The following is a 22,349-nucleotide window of genomic DNA, read 5'->3' as shown; positions in this document are numbered from 1 at the left end:
TCGCTTTCTAGAGGTCGTACACCTTGGCCAAGATAACGTTTATCGCGAGGCTCGCTGCAGATGCGGTTGAAAGAAACCGTCAAGAAAAATCACCGCGGGCTTCGCCAAAGCGCGAAATGTCTTTACTCTTTCGGAATAATTACAACAATTATTCAGAGGTACGGCTGATTTTATTTTATTTTATTTTTTTACGCATTTTTTTTTTTTTCTGATATCCAACGATTTTCACCGTTGAAGAATAAATTTGCATTAATTTTTAACGACTCGATAAAATACGTCTGTGATACAATTGCAATCAAGTATGGATTGTTTGGTTATACTTGAATATTTTTTTCCCACTATTTTCCGATATTCAATATACTTACCGAAATGAAAGGATGACAGGTTTTTTTTCTTCCTTCTGTTTTTATACGTACTCGTAAAAGTAACCTCACCTCGATTAAACCTTAATGAATATTATGCTGTATAAAAAAATATTCTCATTTCGGCAACTTTCAGCAGAAAGAGAGAGAGAGAGAGTGAGAGACGTATCGAGGTTAACAGAGGTTATGTTTAAAAAAGAAAAAAAGCATACATAATATATATCAAATCTTGTACGATAATAATTTTATCGATTGAAAGAATTTGAAAAGCTGTGCCAGATCTTGATTGTCTTAAGCCAAGAAATAATTTTTCCACTGTGCGGAGCATGCAGTCTTGTTATGTTTTCGGCAAATTGGCGAAGGAAGAAACTAACATAAATCCACTCGCGTTGGGGCCGGGGTTGATATTCCAAATTTGAAAAGTTTCGAAAGCGCCAAATTCCGAACTTTTTTCTGGTTCGGTAAAATTTCATGACTTTGATCTTTCTTTATTTGTGATGTTTCACAACCACTCGTTGAATAACCTACGCTGTGTGAATATATTTTAATTTGTCGGAATTTTTTTCTATCGAAACTTTATTTTTGGCACTTTGTCCCGTCGGCTTTCCGACCATTCGAAACTTTGTCGTTTCTCCAAATTTTGATTTCTTTACTCCAAGTTTCGCCACCGAATAATTCGAAATTAGGCGCTTTCGGAAATCTTCAAATTCGGAACTCCCCCCCCCCCCCCCCCCCCCCCCTCGCCCTGAAAACAATCCCGACACCGAAGAACAAATGAAAAAAATCGTATATCAAGGAGCACTTCCGACGGAGAGAAGACGCGGTAGTAAATTAGGTTCCCGTGCAGTCTGCAGAGGTTTGCGGTATAAGGAAGAGGGTGCTCGCAGGGCGTGTGTGGGTCGGTGGTACAAAGAAGAGGGTTGCGGAAGCGCTTTTTTACCCACTACACCTAGCCCCCCTCCGTTTTTCCCGCCCCACGGAAGACTCTCGCCCTCTAGCTCTTATTTCCAACCTTATCGGCTAGGATCTCATAAATTTCTTGGAGAAAACGCGATTAAGCGTCCCCCGTCCTGTCCAATCTAAGTATTCAAATGAGCCCCCCTCCCCCCATGCAGCCTATACCTTTTTACAATCACCTCGCCGTTGTTATACCTATTTTATATCTGGCCCGAGCGCGCGGAGCCGCGAGTCTCTTCTTTCTCTTCTTCCTCTTTCCGCTCCTCCTCCTCCGATTTTCTTTCTCTTCTCTCTCACTCTCTCTCTTTCTCTCCTCTTATCCGCGTCACACCCCCTTCTTCTCCTTTTAACCGCGGGGGCGTCGGCCAAGGAAGTGCCAACGGCGATTTTGAGGTACCGGAATTGACCGCAAGCCGTCCCTCTTCTGCCTATCTATTCGGTCTATGAAACGACGCTGGAGCGCTAAACTTTCTGGACGGCGGAATGGTGAGGAGAGGAGAAGAGAGATGAGGGGGGGGGGGGGGAAGGGATAGGAATATACGACTCTGACTTTTGTTTGCCGAGTGGGATGGAATCGAGATCTTGCTGGGCGCGGAGCCGCTCCTTGAGCTCGGAATCTCTGTCTGGACCCGCAAGCTTCTAGGACTCAGCGTCGATAGACGCTCGCAGATTTTATCTAAATGAACTCCGTAGACTTAGCAGTTTCCCTAGACCGCTTTTATACTCGCACAAAGAGGAAACGAGGAAACGAGGAAACGCCGTTCTATACGCATGTATACATATGTATGTATGCATGTATGTAGCCTGCATGCCCGGCAAACATCAGACACACACACACAGCGATTATATAATGTGATTTCCAGAGGTACGTAAGCCGTTTGCTTCGCCAGTAATATAGTGTATATAAGGGAAAAACGCAGACGGCGTGTAACTTACGTACAAAGTGTATTTGTCAGAGGTATACGTACAACATGTGGCATCGTCGAATCGATTTCATCAGAGATTTCATTTCGTCGATACGAATTATTCACGCTTTCGTCTAATCGGCCATGTGACTAATAATGGTGAATTGTAAATTATTATGGATGAGAATATAATCCTGTAATTAGAAAGTAATTTATAACTTGATATTACGTAAACTTTCGGTATTTTATCGCATAAATATGTGGAATTTGGTATTAAGGAAAAAGAAATTATTTCACCAATATTCCCGAGATGCCGTCTGTAAGTAGAATTTCTTTTTACTTAATTTGTTAATCCGATTCCGCTTCCGATATTCTACGTAGAATTTTCCGCTCTGCGCGATTGTCACGTTATTTTTCACCTATCGATAGCGTCGCAAAAATCACTTCAGATTTGGGTTACCGAGGGTCGAAATTTGCTGTACGCTAAAACGCAGCAGTAATCCGATCATTTTTAATTCGGATCAATTTTGACCGGAGTAAAAAGAGACGCGTAGAAAATGAAATTTGAAATGATAGGGGGGAGATAAAGAGGAACAGGGGTGGGAATTGTGGAAACTAAGAGATCCAATCGGTCACAAGCGTGCCCGTCGTGCAGGTCGCCGTTCCTGCGGGAGTAAATCCGGGGTGATTCCTTCTCCGAATGTGAAGAGGAGGAGGAGGAGGAGGAGGAGGAGGTGGACTAGCGGGCGATAAATTAGGGTGAAAAAATGGGGGAATTTTGATCCCTCGGAAATCTGTCATCGTGCCTGCCCTGACCGAAAGTCGAAAAACGAGGTAAAACGAGGGAAGGTGGAAGGGTAGGGCAGGGTAGGTGGTCCGGGTTTGTTTTCTGGTCACATATTTGTAAAGTACCCTAGTCCCTCGGTCTATTCATTTCTGTCCGTTCGCGTCGGACGCGCCGGAGCCGCAGGGACGGAATCCTATTGGCCGACTTCTGCGCTTCGTCGCGAATATATTCGCATAAATTCGACCCGTGGAAGCTTATGAAAAAATCCGAGAGGAAGGGGAGGGAGGCCGACGGCGGCCGCCGAAAGGTGGGGGTAAAAAATTGCGCATAAGCTATTTTAAAAGATTTCCCTCATCCCGAGCTCGGCCTCTCGGACAAGAGTTATCAGCCCTCGTATCCCTCATACGTGTCGGGAATTATTTTTTCTACCATTTTATTTATCTCTCCTTGTACCTTACCGTTGAAATTTAATTTCCAGGACACATCGGACGCCGGCTTGACGGCCCGGCAGGCAGCTCTTGTCCCATAAACAAACGGCCCGAAGGAGGTCGCCACTGTTCCCGTAGGACTGCCGGGTGACCGGGATGAATATTTCACGGTACATTCGCGGGATTTGCCGAGGCTGTTTTCTTCCTGTTTCCCGAGAGGAGGTAAGCCTCGTTCACCGCGTCGATCGCGCTTCCCTTTAATGACATCCGGCTTCCATGCGAGGGGTGAAAAACGGGAATACGGGGTTCGTTCCGCCGTCACGCTAGCGGTAAGTAGCCTCGTGGTTCGGCTGCACAGCTAGCCGGGTACGAACGACGGTGTAATAATTGATGTAAGTTGTTAGCCGCTCAATTAACGTGAGGGAGGGAGGAGAGGGGATCACTCCCGTTTAATAATCCCCGAGGAATAAATCAGCGCTGTATTATACGTATATGTATAGATGTAGGTACGTATTATACGCAATTGCCTGCGGGAATTACGGTTAATTTTAAATACCTCGTACGTCCCTTTTTTCCGTGCCTCTTGGAGCTGATCACAGTACCGACATTTTTTTCAATTACACCGATATGCACGAGTCGACGTCAAACGTATGCATTTTAATCAACGAACGATCAATTTTCAATAAACGGTTCGTTACTCCCACCATCACTTTTATATCCGATTTGCCGTTCGATTTATCATCGGTGTACTTCGTGAAAAGAAATATTTTCTTCCTGCCCTTTTTTCATTTCGATCTTTTAATCATGCAGATTGCAGTTTCGATTCTGACAATGAAAAATGTGCCGATAATAGAGAGAGAAAGAGAGAGAGAGAGAAAAAAGAAAGGAAACACATATCGTAAGGACGGAAATAATTCTTTGGTGATATGAAAGTTAATTTATTTGGAGATGTATAGATAGAGAAAAAGTAATCGCACACCGACGACGAAACTGACACAACTAAATAATTTGCAAATAACTGCGCGAGTAAAAGCTTCGCATGCTTACGGAAGTTACCTCTGTCGTTTTACGAAGTGAACCGTTTGTGGTGTTCAACCAGAGAAATGTCAATTTTCAAGCTCACGCGTTCGAACTTTGCAAATCCAAATATGGTCACACAACTCGTAAACGTCAATATTTGTCCGAAATATATTTAAATATCTTGCGTTGGCAGTTTTATGCGTAGAGCCAAATCCAGTGAATATATAGAATACAATAATGTGGTGTCCCACAGACGTGTTTAAAATCTGGCTACCCTTCTTTCGGGATGATTAAGAGCTGGCCGGAACGCGAGGGCTGGACAAACTCTGAGGCGATTACTTATCCTCCCCATTTGGGCCTCGCCTGTAACGCGATTTGAGTACGATCCGTGCCTACACATGTAGACATAAAGGGCAACGTTCGCTCCGTCGCTTTGGTCAGTATGTGGCGATCGGCGATGCCAATTTGCAGCAACTAATCTAAATTCAAATTGCCTCCAACAAAACTAATCTCGTAGTGGCTGCACCGCCGCCCCTACGATGGGCTGCAGAGGCAGACTGATTCTGTTGACACTGTGACCAACTAACGAATCGAATCGTTAGTCTTCGATCGGTCGATCCGTTGTTTCGTTTCGTTGCTCGCAGCTTTCAGCGCAGCCTGTAAAACGGGTCTGATCGAAAAAAAAATAAAAATAAAAAATAAGAAGCAGGCAGGAAAATCGCTCGACAGCCGATAGGATTACAGTATCAGAGTTTTTTTACAGTAAGTGAAATTTTCTTTTTTTACCTAATTTTGAAAATTCGAGACCTCGAAACGTCGAGATTGAGTGTAAACTGATGATTTTATCTCCGGCGTGGTTACAGTATTTTCCTCTTTATTCCAAAGACAGGAAAGTGGAAACTTTAAAATTTACGAACGATGTGATAAAGAGAAGAAATTTTTCTAACCGAGCCACGACGAATTGATTTGGTTTGACTGGAATCTTATTCCACCGCGCAAAGCTTTTGGAAAGCATAAAAATGTACAGAAAGAAAGAGAGAGAGAGAGAGAGTGAGAGTCCGTACGATCGTAACATGTCGTAGTTATTCATTTATTTATTTATTCGTTTCATTTCGGTGGAGAAAAGTGGAGAGAAAGAGAAAATACAATCCGGGTTTCCCGCGATTTAGACTCGAGAAAGCGATGCGTCAAATCCGGAGCCTTCGCTTGGGAATTTGGAAAATATGCGGAAAATGCCAGGGATGATAAGATTATAAAATGTTTCTGTTCAGCACGGAAAGGAACGAAGGACCACCCTCTCTTTCTCTCCATCGTCCTCCCTCCCTCCCTCCCTTTCTCTCTCGGAAGCTCGAATCTTCGGTTAAAGAACCCCAGTAAAAAAGGGGAAGGGGGTTAGGAAATACCGCCGCATCCCACATGCTTGTCTGTCACTTTTTCCCCACTTTTCGACGTTTCCTTCATTCCTTTATGATCCCGATCATATCTTCGACGTCGCTGCTGTTACTACGTATTAGAACCGATGCCGCAGAGGAAGAAAAAGAGGATTACGACAATACTTAGGCTCACTTGTCAGCAAGATATCGGATACACTATTGTCTCCTCCCCTCGCCTTTTGAAATGTATGAAAAAAAATAGGCCAGGGGTGGAATGTAACAGGGGATGGGGTGGCATTCGACGACACCGTAAAAATATCATCGGCTCTCAATTGACAACTACGCCACGCCCGGTACCGCATTTGCATATTTATTGGCTATTAACTTTTCGGTGACGAGATCAAAACCTTTTTCTCGTTTCTTCGGCCGATCCTCCATTCTCTCACCCTCTCTTTATTTTCGCTTTATACTCTTTCCCCTTGACGTGACTCAAACCGAGGCTAAAAATGTTGAAAAATCGCGGAGAACCGCCCCTCGATTCCCCTTTCTATGTATCTCCGAATTTTCCAATCCCCCGAAAGCAAAGGATGTTTAACATACGTACCAATATCGGAACGTAAGTGGGTGAAGTAATTGAATCGATACACCGGACGTCACGTGTAATCCGTTGAAAATTGGCTTCGAGTCGTCGGATGTCTCGATTATACCTCATCTCCCTCCCCATCTACTTACAATATTCTCCTGATATTTCCGTTTCCTTCCATTTCTTCCCAACTTCCTTGCTCAAATCGTTATTCGAATGTCAAACGAGGAATGCGACAGCGTTGAGCAATAACAGCGGGAATCGTTTCCAGCGTTTACAGTCCAACAACGGGATCTGCCGGCTACACATCCGTTTCGACACGTACAACTGCAGGGGCAACGGTAGTTTAATTCGAACGAGCATATAAATAAATCGAAGTGTATATTTCGTGCGATGCGCGTATGCGGTGCATGTCCGCGTTTCCGTTTCCGGTGCGAGTGATTCGAGGATCGCGTCAAAACGCTACCATCATCGCCCCCTTTAACACCGACCATAAACGCCACAAACACACGCAGCTTCTCTCTACCAGAAGCTTTCGTTCGCTTTTCGCACCGTGACTGCGGTCACGGACTTGTCCTCAGTTAGGGGTTCGAATCAAGCAATTCGACCCGTAACCGCTTTTGGCTCTCCGGGTTTTTTTTCGTGATCCGCTTTTCGTCGGACACCCTGTGCACGGCGGTGTAAAGGATGATGTGTATCGCCCGCTGCTTCGAGGGAACTTGTAAACCTGAAGAAGCAATATTGCTTCCGTGGCGCGAGGCGGCTGTATACCTCTACAACCGTGCAAGCTTTCGGACGGCGTGGCGACTTGGGGAGAGAAGCACAATTCATTACGGAAATCGATTGGTCGCGGCAATAGAGGCTGATTGGAGCTGGTCATTCGGTCTCCGCGCCGCCCGACCCTCGTTTCCCAATAACTGCCTATAACCTACCCTGTGGCTTGACAACTTTGGCGAAAATTTGAAAATCACCCTTTTTCTCCCCCCCCCCCCCCCCCCGTCTCTCTCTCTCTTGACGTGTTTCGATCCTTAATTTTCCAAAATCACGTTCCCATACAGCCCCGAGGTCAAACTTACAGCGAGAAGTGACTGCGACTGTCAATTCACAAAACACATGTAACACTGTAATTACCTCAAAGTCGCTTATTCCCGAGCGGTAAGGAATTGAATGGTTCGGCTTCGCTTTGACGTTCTAGGACGACGGAGGTTAGGATGAAGGCTTAATAACCTTAGACATGTTTAGAATATCAATTACATGTTTATTGCGAGGAATTTGACAGAACGGTAGAAAGGAAGTGCGCAGTTCATAGAGTAAGTGAACAGTGTCTTGGGACCAATGGAACGCAGCCTTGGCGAGTCCAGAGAACAGAGTGCAAGGATCAGGGTTCTTGGAATGGAAGGCGATAGCCGGGTGAAACGGAGAGTCCGTTAGATATTAAAGACAGTAGCGACTGATCACGCAAGAGAACACTAGCGAAAAAAAACATCGTCGAAGATCATTGACGTGCAAGGCACACTTTCAAGCAGAAAAACAGTCCAATCCAAGAACTCCGTCATTGAGAGAAAAGCACTTTGGACGAGGATTTGGACATGCAGTCGTTACAGCGAGGCGAAGTGAGATTGGGGTTGGTCATCGAGTGAACCGGAACTGGACTCGGATGTTCGACAATACAGCTGCGGTGCGGCGTACAAGAACAACGACATCAACAACTTCGCGGTGGATTTGTGGCCGAGGTATTTGTGATATTAAACAGTTTAATCACCCGACTCCGCAGCGTTGTACACGCGCCTATATAAAAAGTATAACACCGTATGTCCGTGGCTCTGGGAATACACGGTATATAAACGGACCTGCCGTTTTCCACCCCCTGCACAGCACCTGCAGTATGTAGCCGGGGTGCATTCGGCGAGCGTTTGTGTAATCTCGATGCGCTCGTGAACCGACGCGTGGCTCCCGGCGTCCTCCACCCTCCCTCCGCCCGGCGCATAGCTCGTAAATCTGAACCCCTGCCCCCCGCAACCCTCGACGAACCTCAGGCTGCTCCCTTGAATCACCCCACGCAGCCAACGCTCGCCCCGTGTCTGTGTATGCAAACGTTTATACACCGATACAGGAAAGTCGCGTCGCGCTGGAAGGAATACAACCCCCCGGTAACGTCGTACAATGATCCGGCGAATAGGGGCGGGGGTGGGGAATAAGGGGGGAGGAACGGCGTGCCGCACGGGAAACCAGCTACACAATACGATTGTTTACAAAATCATACACACCGCGTTAAAGGTGATCGCGCCTTTTCACCACCCTCGATATCATACTACACCCTGTATCTACGGGTTGCCTCGTTCCTATTGTTGTTGCCCGGGTCAGGATCCGAACGCCACGCGTCCCTTGATACACGTTTGCCATGCCTCGCAATTTGGATTTTTTTGGAGAGTTTTGGGGATGTGAACACTTCGTGCTGAATTTATTCATCCGATATCGTTGTCGTCGGTTTCAATTTTTGTTCAACTTATGGACGTATGTATGTACGAAGCGAATGATCGTTTTACGTACCTGTGCGAGCAAAATTGTCGTGGTAATAATTTTGGCAAAAAAGAATGATGTAGCAACCTAGGAATATTTGACACTGCATCAATTTTAGGTATTGTCTGAAAATTTATACGGTATTCTTATAGAAATTTTCTATCGTCAATCTGCAAAGGCTCGAAAATTCATACTTAACTAAAAATCGTACGTCTGACAGTCACGTGTCGAAGCGTCAGTCACGTTGATCGAGTGAAAGGCCAATGAAACGGTAGAAACATTAAAAATATATATAAAATATATATAAAATAAAAAAAAAAAAATAAAAACAAACAAACACGACCACTCAATCGAATTGTCAATCTTGACATCACAACGCAATTTCTTTCAGCAAAAACGAAAATAAATCTCACCGTTCACGTCGTGAAAACGTGTAGAGAAATTATAAAACGATGAGGCTAATATCGCGAACCCAGCTCCGAAGAGACGGGTGAATAAGCCCCTCGAGTCGTGCAGAGGGTGTTAAATGTAAAATATACGATATCGTTTGACGAAAACAACCCTTGAATTTAGTCGGCGGGGGCTTAGGCGCGTCTTAGCGTAACGTAGTTTTTGCAAATTGACGTAAACTCTGAGCCGCGTACCGCCGGCGAGTGTTGAGAAGAGAGGGAGGGGGGATGAAGAGGAATAAAAATGAGGGCTGCTCCGTGCCGGGGGATGAAATCCCACGAGCAACAGCTACTTTACACCGATTTCCATATCATCCCTTTCGTTCCTACCGTAATTCCTTGGCCTCCTCGTCGTTACGTCGCTGTTTCTTTCCCAGCGTCAAGCAGAGCTCCTTCTACAGAATCCAACAAGGAAGGTATCCCAGATCGATTTCACCGATTTCATTTCTTTTCTAATACGTTACACTAGACTGAAAATCAAGCGACAAGTGTTTGTTCTTTTTTTTTTTCTTCTGCCATTAAACACCTCGTGGGGGTGAAACCACCCTCCAACGTAAGACTTGTCAAGGCGCGACTCTACAGTTTCACCGGCAAGAACATAATACTTTTCAACCAATCCAACCGGAAAAGTTTACTCGTAACGAGAAACGAAAAACGTAATGTTCTCTTACATTGGAGGGTGGTTTAACCCCCTTAAAGTGCTGAATGGCAGATAAAAAAGAATACGTGTCGCTTAGTTTTCACTGTACTGTAACGTATCGCGAAAGGAATGAATTTGGAGAGACCGACCTGGGACACCTTCCTTGTTAGTTCGGGAGGGAGGTGATAAAAATACGGATAATCATCCGAGGGTGTCGGAGTGACGCCCCAGGGCGAGGCGGAAGGTCGGCGAGGCACTCGGGTTGAGGTCCGACGCGCTCCGGGGGTGGCGGCCCTTACACCACACCACCAGACATGAATATTCACGGCTAATTTGTAAGAAGCTCTTCAAACAGCGCTGGTTCCCCCGCGGCCCTTCCGGATACCAACCAACAATATATCAACTACGGGAGTTTACCTTTAATTATCGCAACAATGAATAAAAGATTGCCGGTCGGTCCCTCGTCCGCCGTTCCGGCGAGGCGTGGAGCAAAACTGTACACCTATAACCTTATATGGCCGGTTATGCCCACACGCGAGGACGACAAGGAGGGTGTATCGCCCCGTTCGCGTATTTCGCTCCATTGTTACCGGCGTCACTCTTGCGACAGGGTAATTTATTCTTGGCGTTCGGAGCCTGGAGGGCGGAAGGGGTGCGTTAAAAATAAAGGGATTCTTCAGCGGTCTACAGTTATAATTGCTCGAGCTATCCCCCAAACACCTCCAGGGAATCCGGCTTTTCGCCTGGGGTGAGGGAGGGTGAGGGGGGGGGCGCTTCGCGGTCGTACATCCGAAATTACGGAGGGTCGATGACTGCAACACCGGTCGGTACGTATTTTCTCTACCGCATCACGGTTTACGAGATAACGCGAAACCGCCGTTGTAAAGGGTATAAAGAATAAGGAAAGCTTCGTTTTTATTAAATTTTTTAGCCACGCTAAGACCGACCGGCGCCAGCTACCCCTCTCTTTATTTCTTCCTCTCTCTCTCTCTCTCTCTCTCTCTCCTCGATCTTTCACCGCTCCTCCCTCTGCTCCGAGTTTCAACCCCGGCCCCAGTCGAGTCGTCGTCACTTTTCTTCCGTCGATCCTGACTTCCTGAGATTGCATCGGTCGGCCCCAAGGTGCCTCATTAACGGTCAGTTGATGTCTCACGGTGGAATTAATATTTTAACGCTACATGCAACGTCGCGCTAGACGCTTGGTTCAACTGAGATAAAGGTAGATTCATAAAATTATGGCAATTCGATCAATGGTATGGTGAAAACGATAAACCAACCCTTCTTAAACGTTCTCCCCTTTCCGGCACTCTTGCACCGTCTATCGTAATGTATAATATACAATAAATAATGTAATAGATAAAGAAAATTACATATCACAGCTGTCGCGATTCTTTCGCATCCCTTACACATCCCTAAACAATGTACGGGGCACCCTTAAAGACGCAACAATGCAAGGCGCTGCGCAACCCTCCACCCCTTTCGAGCCCCACGTCGCGGATTACAATCTTCCAACGCTGCAACGACCCTGCAGAAGCAAGATGCTCCCCGCGAATCGGACGTGCCTCGGATCCCGTTGCTTGCCCTCAGTTTCCCGCTGCAGCTTCTCCTCTCCCTCTAGCCTCCCGTCTTCCTTTTCAACTAGCCCCGTGTAAGTCTTGTGAAGGAAAAGCCAACTTGACGGGACGAACCAAGGACCGACGGAATTTCATTCGTTTCGCTCTGCCATGCGATGCAAACATTGTTTCTCTCATCTTCATTTTTTGCTTTTTTTTTTTTTTGCCGCCCGAGCTTTCACGGAATAAAAAATTGAAGAAGAGCAGCAAACTCAACTCGTGTACGAAGAGTTTTCAATCGCTTCGAGTATCACTTGAAAAAATACCTCGATATCTATACTCTGTCCCATAACGGGCATTGTAAGAATCATTTTCACCTATCGCGTCTCAATCGCTTCCGTGTCATTGTCGGTGTGTATATTCAAAACCTGTACGACGTAATAACCCCCCACCCATGTACCTTTAACGCTCCCAGTCATGGCCATCCTCTCGATGATCAACCAAAACTTAATCGTCATATTATGCCGGTTGGGTTGTAATTAGAAATTCCATTGCTCGGTCTGTCTTGTCACCGCGAGGCACGCTTAATCGGTAAAACAGCGCTTACATTCACCGATCAACGATTTTGGGGTTGTATAAATATGTCTTCCGGGATATCGAGGGTTGGAAATTCCAACGCACCCAAACCTTGGCCGAGGATCTACAAGCCTGTTCTCGATTATAATCGGCACACATCCCATGCACCCTCACCGCCTGTTTGCGGAGAGAGCGTGGCCATATTATAGTACCTAGTTCCGCGTCTAGGGGTTGGGGGGTGGGTGACCACCATCGGGGTGATATTGCCTGCACCGACACCCTCGTCGTCACCCCGATCGCTGCTCGGTATGCATTGCGGTATCCCACCGCCTGAGACCGTCCAGATAATAAGGTTACGTGTTGGTCCACCTTGTAACCAACTATACGTGGAATGCACATGTGTGCCGTCGTGTCAGGGTGTTATCCCTACGCTTCGGACAACCTTAGGATATGTGTATTGTGCCGTACCAATCAGGCAGCTAATTATAAAAGGGTCTCGGAGCAAAACAAGAGGACCTACCGTATAAGCAGAGGATACTCGATAATCCGATTACCCTTTGCCGAACGAAACCCAGACCCGCACGAGGATCCACTCTGTCATTCAAACCTCTGGAACATTTGCGATTATTATCGGTACGGATTACACGTTCATAATTATAGGCTCGTTTCCGAAAAAGTTTGAATAAACGGAGGACAAGACGAGAAAATCGATTGCAACTGGCAGGGGATTTCTTTTTTTTTTTTTTTCTTCTTCTTTTTTGGCCATTTACCTTTATTCTTTTATTCCATTCATTCGTACGCGGGCATTAATCGATGGCTTTTCATCAATATTCTCTTTTCTGTTTTAATATCGAATATGAGAAATTTTCTAAAAGCACCTCAATCAATTCATCAGATTTTTTTCCCTCCATTTATTTATTCAATCATTTTTTAATTTTAAAATTGGTACCGCAAGCTTTTTGGGTCGATAATCACGAATATAAGATTTGCAAAATTTAAATTTGGCGTATTCGATAAGCTGAAAAAAAAAAATAAAAACATTTGGATTTTGATGAAAATTGGTAGTCATCGGTTGGTTGGGTGACTGATCACGAATCTGAAGTCCCTTTGCGAAATCCAAAATAGTGATCCAATATGTTGAGAAATTGTTATTTTTTTTTTAATATTTCGATTCCAGTGGAAATTGATAGGTGGAAATGTTTCGGGTCACCGATAACCAATCCAAGGTCAGACTTCCAAAATTATTAATTGTGGATTTATTATAGCGGCTCAATATCGGAAAAACCGTCACATTTTCATGTGATACTGTATCCGATGGCTTTAAAATCGTTAGCCACGAATCCGAATTTGTAGTTCGAAATCTAAATTGAATATTGTTCTTTTTTTTCTTCCTTCCTCCGTGAACTTGGAACCTGCGCTGTAAGAACGGGAAGTTCGAAAAAGCCACTTTTTTTCTTTCCGATCCCTGATCCGAACATGAATAACATTGACGAATCTTTTATCAAATCTCCGATATCCGATATCTACCAAATCAGCGTCGTCACGTCCGGTTATCACAGCGTCTCCATAAATTTCGGTACAAGGGTTGTCACGGCGAACGATCGGGACACATACACAGGTCCGTATACCAATGCCGGGTATAATGCACGGGGCGTTAAATTCGATTTAATCCATTAATACGGTATTGTCTGCGTAATGACCGAGCGGCGGAAGAGGAATGGGTGAGGGAGGGGGGGGGGGGGAGGACGCTGGACAATCGACCCTCGTGCTGACGCCCTCTTAATTTCAATCGCGCGACCCGACGGAGGTTTTTCTCCCCCCTCCCCCCATCTTCCTTCGTCCCTCCCTCCCGCAGTCCCGAATGAAATTCGCGAATTCCCTCGCAAATTAGATTAACAGCGTTAGAGGCTCTCTGCAGATGGAACGTCTTTCACGTGACGGTACGTCTGCTGCCGTGCAGGGTGGAATGAAAGCTTCGACAAAAAAAAAAGTTACACACCGAACCCGCCAGGGGGCTGGACTACTATTGAGGGTGAATTAAAATCCGGATCCTTGTACTCTAAGGGATGAAAAAAAGAAAATTGCAATTCGTCATGTACGTGATCAGGTTTCGCGAGGTGAAAATGTATCGCGAATGTGCCCAAATAACACACTTATTGATTTTTATTCAATGTAATCGGGAAAAATACACAAGCAATACCATCGCGTCAGGTTTTTTTTTCTTCAACTTGTGTCTGTGGTTTCATTCGGAGAAGAAGAAAAGGTTTCATAGGCAAAAAGAATGAACACGGAACTTTATGTACGTTCCACGAAGAGATTGTTTGTTTAATTTTATAAGAAATATTGTTTAGTTCATTGTAACGAAATGGTGGTTTTTTTCATTACTGTTACGCTTTTTTTTTTTTTTTATGCAAACACCTTGTATTATGCAAAAATAATGTACGTCACGGAGGGAAATGGAATTCATCGTTGAATTCGGTAAACTCGAAAACATCATACTTGCCAAAAAAAAAAAATCCCATGCAGCTGAAATGAACTATTTTTTTTTTTTTTTTTTTTGCACACCCGTGTAATCAAGTGCTACGTTCATTCTCCCTCAGTTTTCACGCGATTTCGACTTGCATTCCATTGTATTATACATATACATTGTATTATTATATATATACATATATATATAAATATATTTGACGGTACAACTGACGCAACAAAGGTACGATTAATACAAAAGAGGGTAAAAAATGACGCGTAGGAGGGAAACGGCTTTTTGAGCACCTACGCGGTAATCGCTCACTTTGTTACTACACCGCGTTGACGAGCTTCCGATACGATGCTCGGCACACGGTGAAATAAAAATTGCCTATGTTTAACAACGTCGGGATGATTCGTGCACCTTTGTGTCGGCTCGCGGAGTGGGTGCATGATAACGTGCAAGGCCTCTCGTTCAAGGGGCCGAGGGTGTCACGCGCCACGCGACGCGTTGTGTCAAAGTCTTGCGTCACGATCAATCATCCCCCGTGCACCCCGTAATCACGAACGAAGACTACCGCTCCCTCCCTCCGCCGTCCCTTCTCATCCCGTTTCCCCCCTGCAGGGTGTAATAATAAGGTTATACCAATTAGTTTCAGTATTTCGTGAACAGAATTCCGCGCCCCCTTCGTCCCTCTGCGCATATCTTCATCCCGTCTCTTTGTACGTAGTATCTGGGTGAGCTTAAAGCGAGAACCGAATTTCGTAAGACGTACGTGTGTGCGGATATTAACTGTGAGGTACTCGGGGAGAGGGAGAAAAGTATAGAAATGTTCAGAAATACGTGTCTAGGTAGGCACACGTGGGAGAAAGTTATTGTGCACGTCCAAATGCTAATGCCAAAAGGGCGTATTACTTATTATTATTTATTTTTTTTTTTTTTGCATTGCCAATTGTCCCGTAGACGTATTTTCAAGCAAAATACTGAAGGAAAAGAAAAATTTTAAGGTCGAAACGGCGTGTATACATTTTTTTCAATATTTAGCTAGAAAACAAGTTTACGGAACGATTGGCAATAAAAACAAATTATACTCTCCTTTGGCATTAGCGCTGCGATGTAATCGTAAATAGTTTATACAATTCTCAGGGAAAATAGTGTCTGACAATTTTGTATTCTTTTTTTTTTTTCGTTTCTCTCTCTCCTTTCGTATCCTGTGCAATTGAACGAGATTTTGAAAAATCATCAGGTGAATTGATTCAGGTGAATTGAATATATTATACAGAACCGAACGAAATAGAACAAATTGAAATATTAATAACGTTATAATACGTATGTATATGAGAGGGAAATCGAATGGAACGAGGAAATTGGAACGAAATGGAATTTCGATTCGTTTCAATACGTACGATTCCAATTTTCGCTACACACACACACATATTAAATATAACATGTACTATACGCTATAAAAAAAATGCTTAGTATCTTTCTATGATAACGAATTAAATTTCGTAACGTGTAAAATTGTCGCAATTTCTATAGAATTTTTCGACATTAATTTTTATTCTTTTTTTTGTCTTCCAATTCACTACAAAATCATTAATCTACACACGGCGGCCGCCATCGATGCTTATAACACTACACTAGGCTCAGGTTGGCGGTGTTATCTTCTCGGTAGACTGGTTTTAAGCAGCAGCGCTGATCACGAGAATGGAAACTGCCTGAAACCGAGCCGAGAGCTGCCCTACATGCGCTATATGCGCTGTTCCTGCGCTGCTGCACCGGGAACGAGATGCCCTCTCTGCCTCTCGACCTCCGAGCATAGTCCTGGTCGAAATCGACCAGCGGCGATGATATCGCCGACCTTCGGGATAATTATTAATTGTCCCTCGTGGATGGTCAGCGTATCGGCGTAATCGAACCCACCGATTTTACACCCTCGCGACGCCTATCGCTTACGATCAAGCCCCGTAACCAGGCACTGCGGCATACATGGCTCACCTTATGGCCATCCAATTTTCTAACGCCTGATATGACCCTGATCGAGAAACGAGACTGTTAATTTGAGCACTCGAGGTCAGAATATGCGAATCGTTCGTCCTTATTAGCGACTTGACGAGTCGACCCTTTCTGTCACGCAAAATCGCGCTGAGACAAGTTTTACGGCAAGATAGTATTCTGTGGCTTTTCGGCTCGCTGATTACGAATCTGAAATCAGATTAAAATAATTCGAGTACTGAATTTTCGAAATCTGATTTCAGAAATCCTGGGACAAAGTTTTTTTTCTCCGGGCTCGATCGAATTTCAAATTTTCGTACATCGTATTGGATTAAATATCCAAAAAATGGATGTAAAACAGGTGGTAAGAACGCTTACCGCTACGATTCAAAGCGTTACGAGTTCGCAGCGTAAATTTTCGAGGACTGTATAATATAGTCGAGTGATCGTTGAGTCGAATTCAATTCGGGACTTGAGGACTGCGGGTGATGATAACAGCGATAATTCATCACGTCTGAAATCAGCGAGTACGCCGCGCGTATAACCCAGTCATCCTATCGTTAGTGGTGTTAATTTGAAAAAAGAGTCACGTAGGTTGTACCCTGACAATGAGACCCGGGAGGTGATTCGTCCTGGACCCTCGTCGACCTCTTTGTATTAGAGACGAGGCGCAGGCCGCGTGATTATTAACGCGGGTGTTGGTTGCCCCGGTTATCTCACGGCGAACTTCCGTGAAGTTGTACGCGTACCTGCCAGGCTGTATGGCTTTTACCGGAAGTGATTTCGTTACCTCACAACCTACCCCCCGAAACTTAACTTCCTTTCCGACACCCATGGTCACCCATCCATACGCCTGTAACACCGCGAAAATACACGAGACCTGGATCGAGCTGGTATGATCGCATGTTTTTTCTCGATCCGTGCTCGATTTGCGAATCACCTTGGTCCGAAACATGCCCAAAATGTTTCAGTCATTTTTACCCAACAATTTCATCATTTTTCTTCACCTCAATTAAGCGTGAAAATTTCCGCACGATGTGGGAATGAGATTTGAGATGATTAAATTTGATTAATAATAATGATCAAAAGTTTTTTTGCCATGTGAAAAGAATTCTATGGTTCTTCTGAATACACGTGAAATTTTTTAAGAATATTCTGGTTATTTTGAAATTTCCGAGAATGAAGTAGAAATCGTGAAGTTTTTTTTTATACATTTTCGTAAAATCGTTGTACATTACAATCGAGAAGCTTCCGAGGCACTGAACGAATAGTTTCGCAAATGCAGCCGTTACAAAGTAAATTTTCGAAAACGGAAATTTCAAAATAATGAGAAAATTAAAAAAAAATTCATGTCCAGTTAGAAAAATCAACATGCTCTAAAAATTTGTTAAGCAATGTTTTGTGCAAACAATTTATTGATAACTTATGGGCATTATTGTTTTTGAAATTTAATTTTCTCATCGTCTTTGTTGTGGCTGATTTTGTTGCCTGTAACTTATCATAAAATATTCAACATTGTCGACGGGACTGACTTTCGTTTGAGAACGTATAGCAACTAAATCCTTAATTCCTGGTAGAAAAAATTGATTTTCATTTTGGTATGCATGTATAATATGTTTATACGCATGTATAATTGCATAAACACGAGGAAATAAAAAGACCGTTTGGTCGAATCACCTCATAAACGTGAAGAATCGTTTTCATTTCAATTTCAACTACGACGGTTAAGCCCTCTGCAGGAATGAGGATATAGGCGCGGTTTATTATACCTCGATATAGTTTTCTCGTCATAAACTCGTCTTGGCCTGTGCTAAAATCCTCCACGTATCGTGCGTCGCCTAGGATATAACCTATACATTCTCCTGGCAGGCGATCAGCCGCTACGCGGTAGCGACGTCACCGGAAGTGATATACCTATAAGGTGCACTAAAACTGGATGCTCGGTGAGAGCGGCGAAATTCCGTCCTTCGATGCCATGCTGCATACCCTTTTCGAATCCCTCGTTTCGAACGGGGTCGAAGATCGCGATATTGATTTAACGATGTATGCATTAAAAAAAAAAAGAGATAGAAAACAATACTCATATTTCGAAAATTCTACGTCATTCTGAAATCAAGATACAGTTCTTAAATACACGCTCCGAGAACGTATTTTGAAAAACGTAAATCTTTTTCGTTGCCCTGATTTTTTTCGTAAATTTTGGTGTTTGAAAACAAAGAATTTACAAATAAAATCATATATTAGATGTATATTAGGCTGGTTCTATTTTTTATGTTATTGTAGTTTTGTGGGGGGGGGGCGATTCTAATATGATCATGATTTTATTCGTAAATGCTACGTTCTCAAACATAAAAATTCAAGAGAAAAATCCGGGACAGAGAATTTTTTTTTAAATTTTAGCTCGGCTGTGCAGTATTTTTTTTTTTTTTATAGGCTTCAGATATTAATAAAAAATCATATTTCACATCTGAATATCCCTTCTTTGAGCAACATATAAAAATGGTGGTAGAATAAATAACTAGGGCAAATTTCGGAAAACTACGGTTACTCCTACGCCGAGAAAAATTTCATTTGTTAAAGTAACTAGAAAAATTCAGTAATAAAAGCTATCGTCAAAAAAACTGTTTGAATATTGTTGAAACTACGAAAAACGAGGTACGCTCAACAATTTTGCGCTATCGTCGATCCTTTTTTGGTAATTGCAACGCAAAATCAGTTTCCGAGGTTTACTCTACTTTTTTAGTCAAACGAGGCCTTAACGTCAATTTATCGTTGCGCAAGCATTAAATTTTCGCAACAGTTACAAGAAAATATAGCAACAGCGATCGTAATGAGAAAGAATAGTAACGGATACCAGACTTTCCGGTAACAGGTAGCAAACTAATGTTCATTTTCTACCTAGAACTATATTTTTCGATTGTGGTAAAAAATGAAAAATAGTTAAGGACTGAGCGGTAACCGGAAGTAAAAATTTCTCTCAGTTTAAGGTAGTTGGTACGAAATCTTTCCCAAGAGCACTCAATCATCGAGGTCAAGAAAACCACCGTTGACCAGTAAATCATTCGACAAGCAGGGAGAATCGCCTAGTGATTATATCCGAAATTGCGATGCTGCGGCAGTATCAGCGACACAGGCGTCGTCGGCACGGCGGCGTCAAGGGAACCAAAATCGATGAAACCCCCTTCTTTGGTGTGTCAGTCGTGTATCTATAATGTCCGGGTGCAGTGGGTATTAATTTTGATTTTATACCACGTGTGTCTGCGCGTGTGCGTATACATGTACACATACGGACCGCGTTTGTGTTTGCGCAGCGGTAGGATATGCGGAAATTATATCCAGACGACAGAGAGAGGTGCGTAGATGCGCGCAACGTGGGTGAAAGGGAAGAGGGATGAAGGAAGGGCGGAGGGATGAAACCCTACGCCGTGCAACAAAGGCGGTGGCGGTGGCGGTGGTGGCATATTATCACCGGATTTCGAAGGGCTGAAGGCAAAGCTTCGACAATAGGTAGCTGCAGGGCGGATGACGGCGATGCTGATGCCGGTGCAGATCCTGCGGGATCGAAATCCGTCGCCTGCTCCCGGCGCGTAATGCCGCAGTTGTGTACCTACCCTGCTGGCTAAGGGGTGAGCCTGATTATTGTAACAATTATAAAACGCCAAATCGTGTCCGTGAACCGTCAAAATATCGCCAGACGAAGTCAAGAAGGAAGGAAGTTTTCTTACGTTTCTTTCTTTTTCCTTTTTTTACCTGAATTTTGAATGATCATGAGGAAGGAGAAAAATAATGTGTAGATACGTAAATCCATTTCTTCGTCTCTCGAATTTCGGTAAAAAGAAAGTCAAATATAATTGCGAGATCCTTAAAGAGTACGCGAATTCGATGCTTTACGTGCCAAGGCGAGAGTTGACAGGAATATTTTCTCTCTCTGATTTACTTCAACAACGTCGGGTGAAAAGATTTTATACTCGCAATTCCGATTCGCGTTATACGCAGGAATAACGACTTGGTTCCTTCTCTCTCTGCTTTTCTCTACCTCTCTCTTTCTCTCTCTCTCTCTCTCTCTCTCTCTCTTTTTCTTTCTATCTCTCTATTTGTTAAATTGACTAGTTTAATGAAATGTTTCGATAATTATGCGCACACGTTGGGAATGAAAAATATGTACACATCGAATCGTTGCAAACAGTTCGATTGAATTTGCGAGTTGGGTAGTTATATCAACACCGGTACACTGCAAGTTTGCACATAACGCGTGTGTGCTTTTCTCTGTGGCCGCAGGGACCGTGTCAACTGTTCCAAAATTCTCATACGCTGCACATTACAGTGGTTCACTAAAAAATTTCATCTCTTTTTTCCGTACAAAACAACCTTGCCTACGAAAAACGTCTGTTGATATTATTCATTTTCGTCTGTATTTTCAAGCGAAATCGACGGTGCGTTAAATTAAGCATTTTTTTTACATGTTATTTCAATGTAAAAACGAAAACTCTAAAGCCGGGATCTCTAAGTTTCATCTGATCGGGCTCGAATGAGCGGGAATTTTTTTTTTTTTTGCATCATATAAACAACAGTCTTATGAGAAACTCGCAGTGAAAAAATTTTTTTTCATACATTTTTTGACGAACCATTTTACTGCATATGTGGATTGGTAATGCGTGTGATAATTATGCTAATTTCCATCATCGTAGGTACTTTTTCAGCTGATTTCATAACGCAGATGCAAAAATCGGCGTTTGTTTCACTAAAATGTTACATTACGTAACAAGGGAATAAAGTCGAAGATTATGATTTCATATTTCCCGCAAATTCGGAAGAAAAGTTCCACTCTTCGAATACTTTCTTCCCCGCAGATGAGGGTAAAAAGCTAAGAGGGAATAAAGTGCCAATTTCGTCCCGCTTTTTATGTCAAAAAAGTCAACGTTACAGTTCAGTCGGGAGTGAATGTACGTTAACCCGCACATACAGGGGGAAATTTATTTTTCGAACAACTTGACGTTCTATTCCGCGCGTCTAGTTTCCCCGAAACAAATGGCTATTGGGTAAACCGTTTGACGATTAATTTATGCAACGAAAACAAATAGCGTTTACTGCCACTTAATTGAATATCCGATCCTGTGCAGCACCGCGTCGGTGTAACTGCGTTAACTACCGACGTCGTAATGTGTACGATGAGTCGGTTACGTGTATTACATACGTCACACATGCGTACGCAGTGCGTTGAATAATGCCAATTTGAAAAATTGCCTCGTCGTCCCCTTTGTAATTGTACACGCATTTGAAAAAATTAATTCCGAGCTCCATTTTTCTCTCCGAATACGACAAAGCAATAATGTACGGTATATATGTGTACAAGAATAAGCTTCGTCGGATAATCATTGGCGTTATTTTTTAACCTCGAGAATACAACGCAACCTTTGGATTTTGTTTTTTCTCTCTCTCTCCGTGGGCGGATATACAGTTTTTGAAGGAAGGAATTTATTATTATAATTTTTTCCTTCTCACAAAATCCACGCACCTGCAAACGCGCCGCTCCAAGGTTTTACACGCCGGAGGTTGATTAATTTGTAAATATAATAAAGCTTCCCCTGTGTTTGGTATGCAAATTACACGACCATTTCATTCCTGAAGCCAATATGCCGCGTATTAAGTGAGAATTTATTAGGTCAGACTTTTCATCCGTCCATTCGTGACTCTTTATCTCTCGCGTGCCTTTGATACGCTCCTTTTTTTCTCT

At 43.6% G+C, this 22,349-nt stretch overlaps 1 protein-coding gene and 1 long non-coding RNA gene across 8 annotated transcripts in view; one reads left to right on the top strand and one right to left on the bottom strand.

The window, feature by feature from the left end:
* LOC124295531 overlaps nucleotides 1-22,349 on the top strand; it is a 172,546-nt gene that overhangs the window by 108,810 nt on the left and 41,387 nt on the right. For 4 of the 5 annotated variants that reach the window (XR_006905483.1, XR_006905484.1, XR_006905481.1 and 1 more), the window contains exon 4: nucleotides 3,490-3,661. This is a non-coding gene — a long non-coding RNA (uncharacterized LOC124295531). Of the gene's footprint in view, nucleotides 1-3,489; nucleotides 3,769-22,349 lie in introns of all 5 variants that reach the window. The other variant, XR_006905482.1, reaches the window with a different exon arrangement.
* LOC107222259 (neurotrimin-like) overlaps nucleotides 1-22,349 on the bottom strand; it is a 122,744-nt gene that overhangs the window by 89,696 nt on the left and 10,699 nt on the right. The window lies entirely within an intron of this gene.

The sequence above is a fragment of the Neodiprion lecontei genome, chromosome 7 (assembly GCF_021901455.1).
Source record: "Neodiprion lecontei isolate iyNeoLeco1 chromosome 7, iyNeoLeco1.1, whole genome shotgun sequence".
Taxonomy (NCBI): domain Eukaryota; kingdom Metazoa; phylum Arthropoda; class Insecta; order Hymenoptera; family Diprionidae; genus Neodiprion; species Neodiprion lecontei.
Note: the sequence above shows the minus strand (reverse complement) of the source record. Positions and strands in the feature narration are given on the sequence as shown.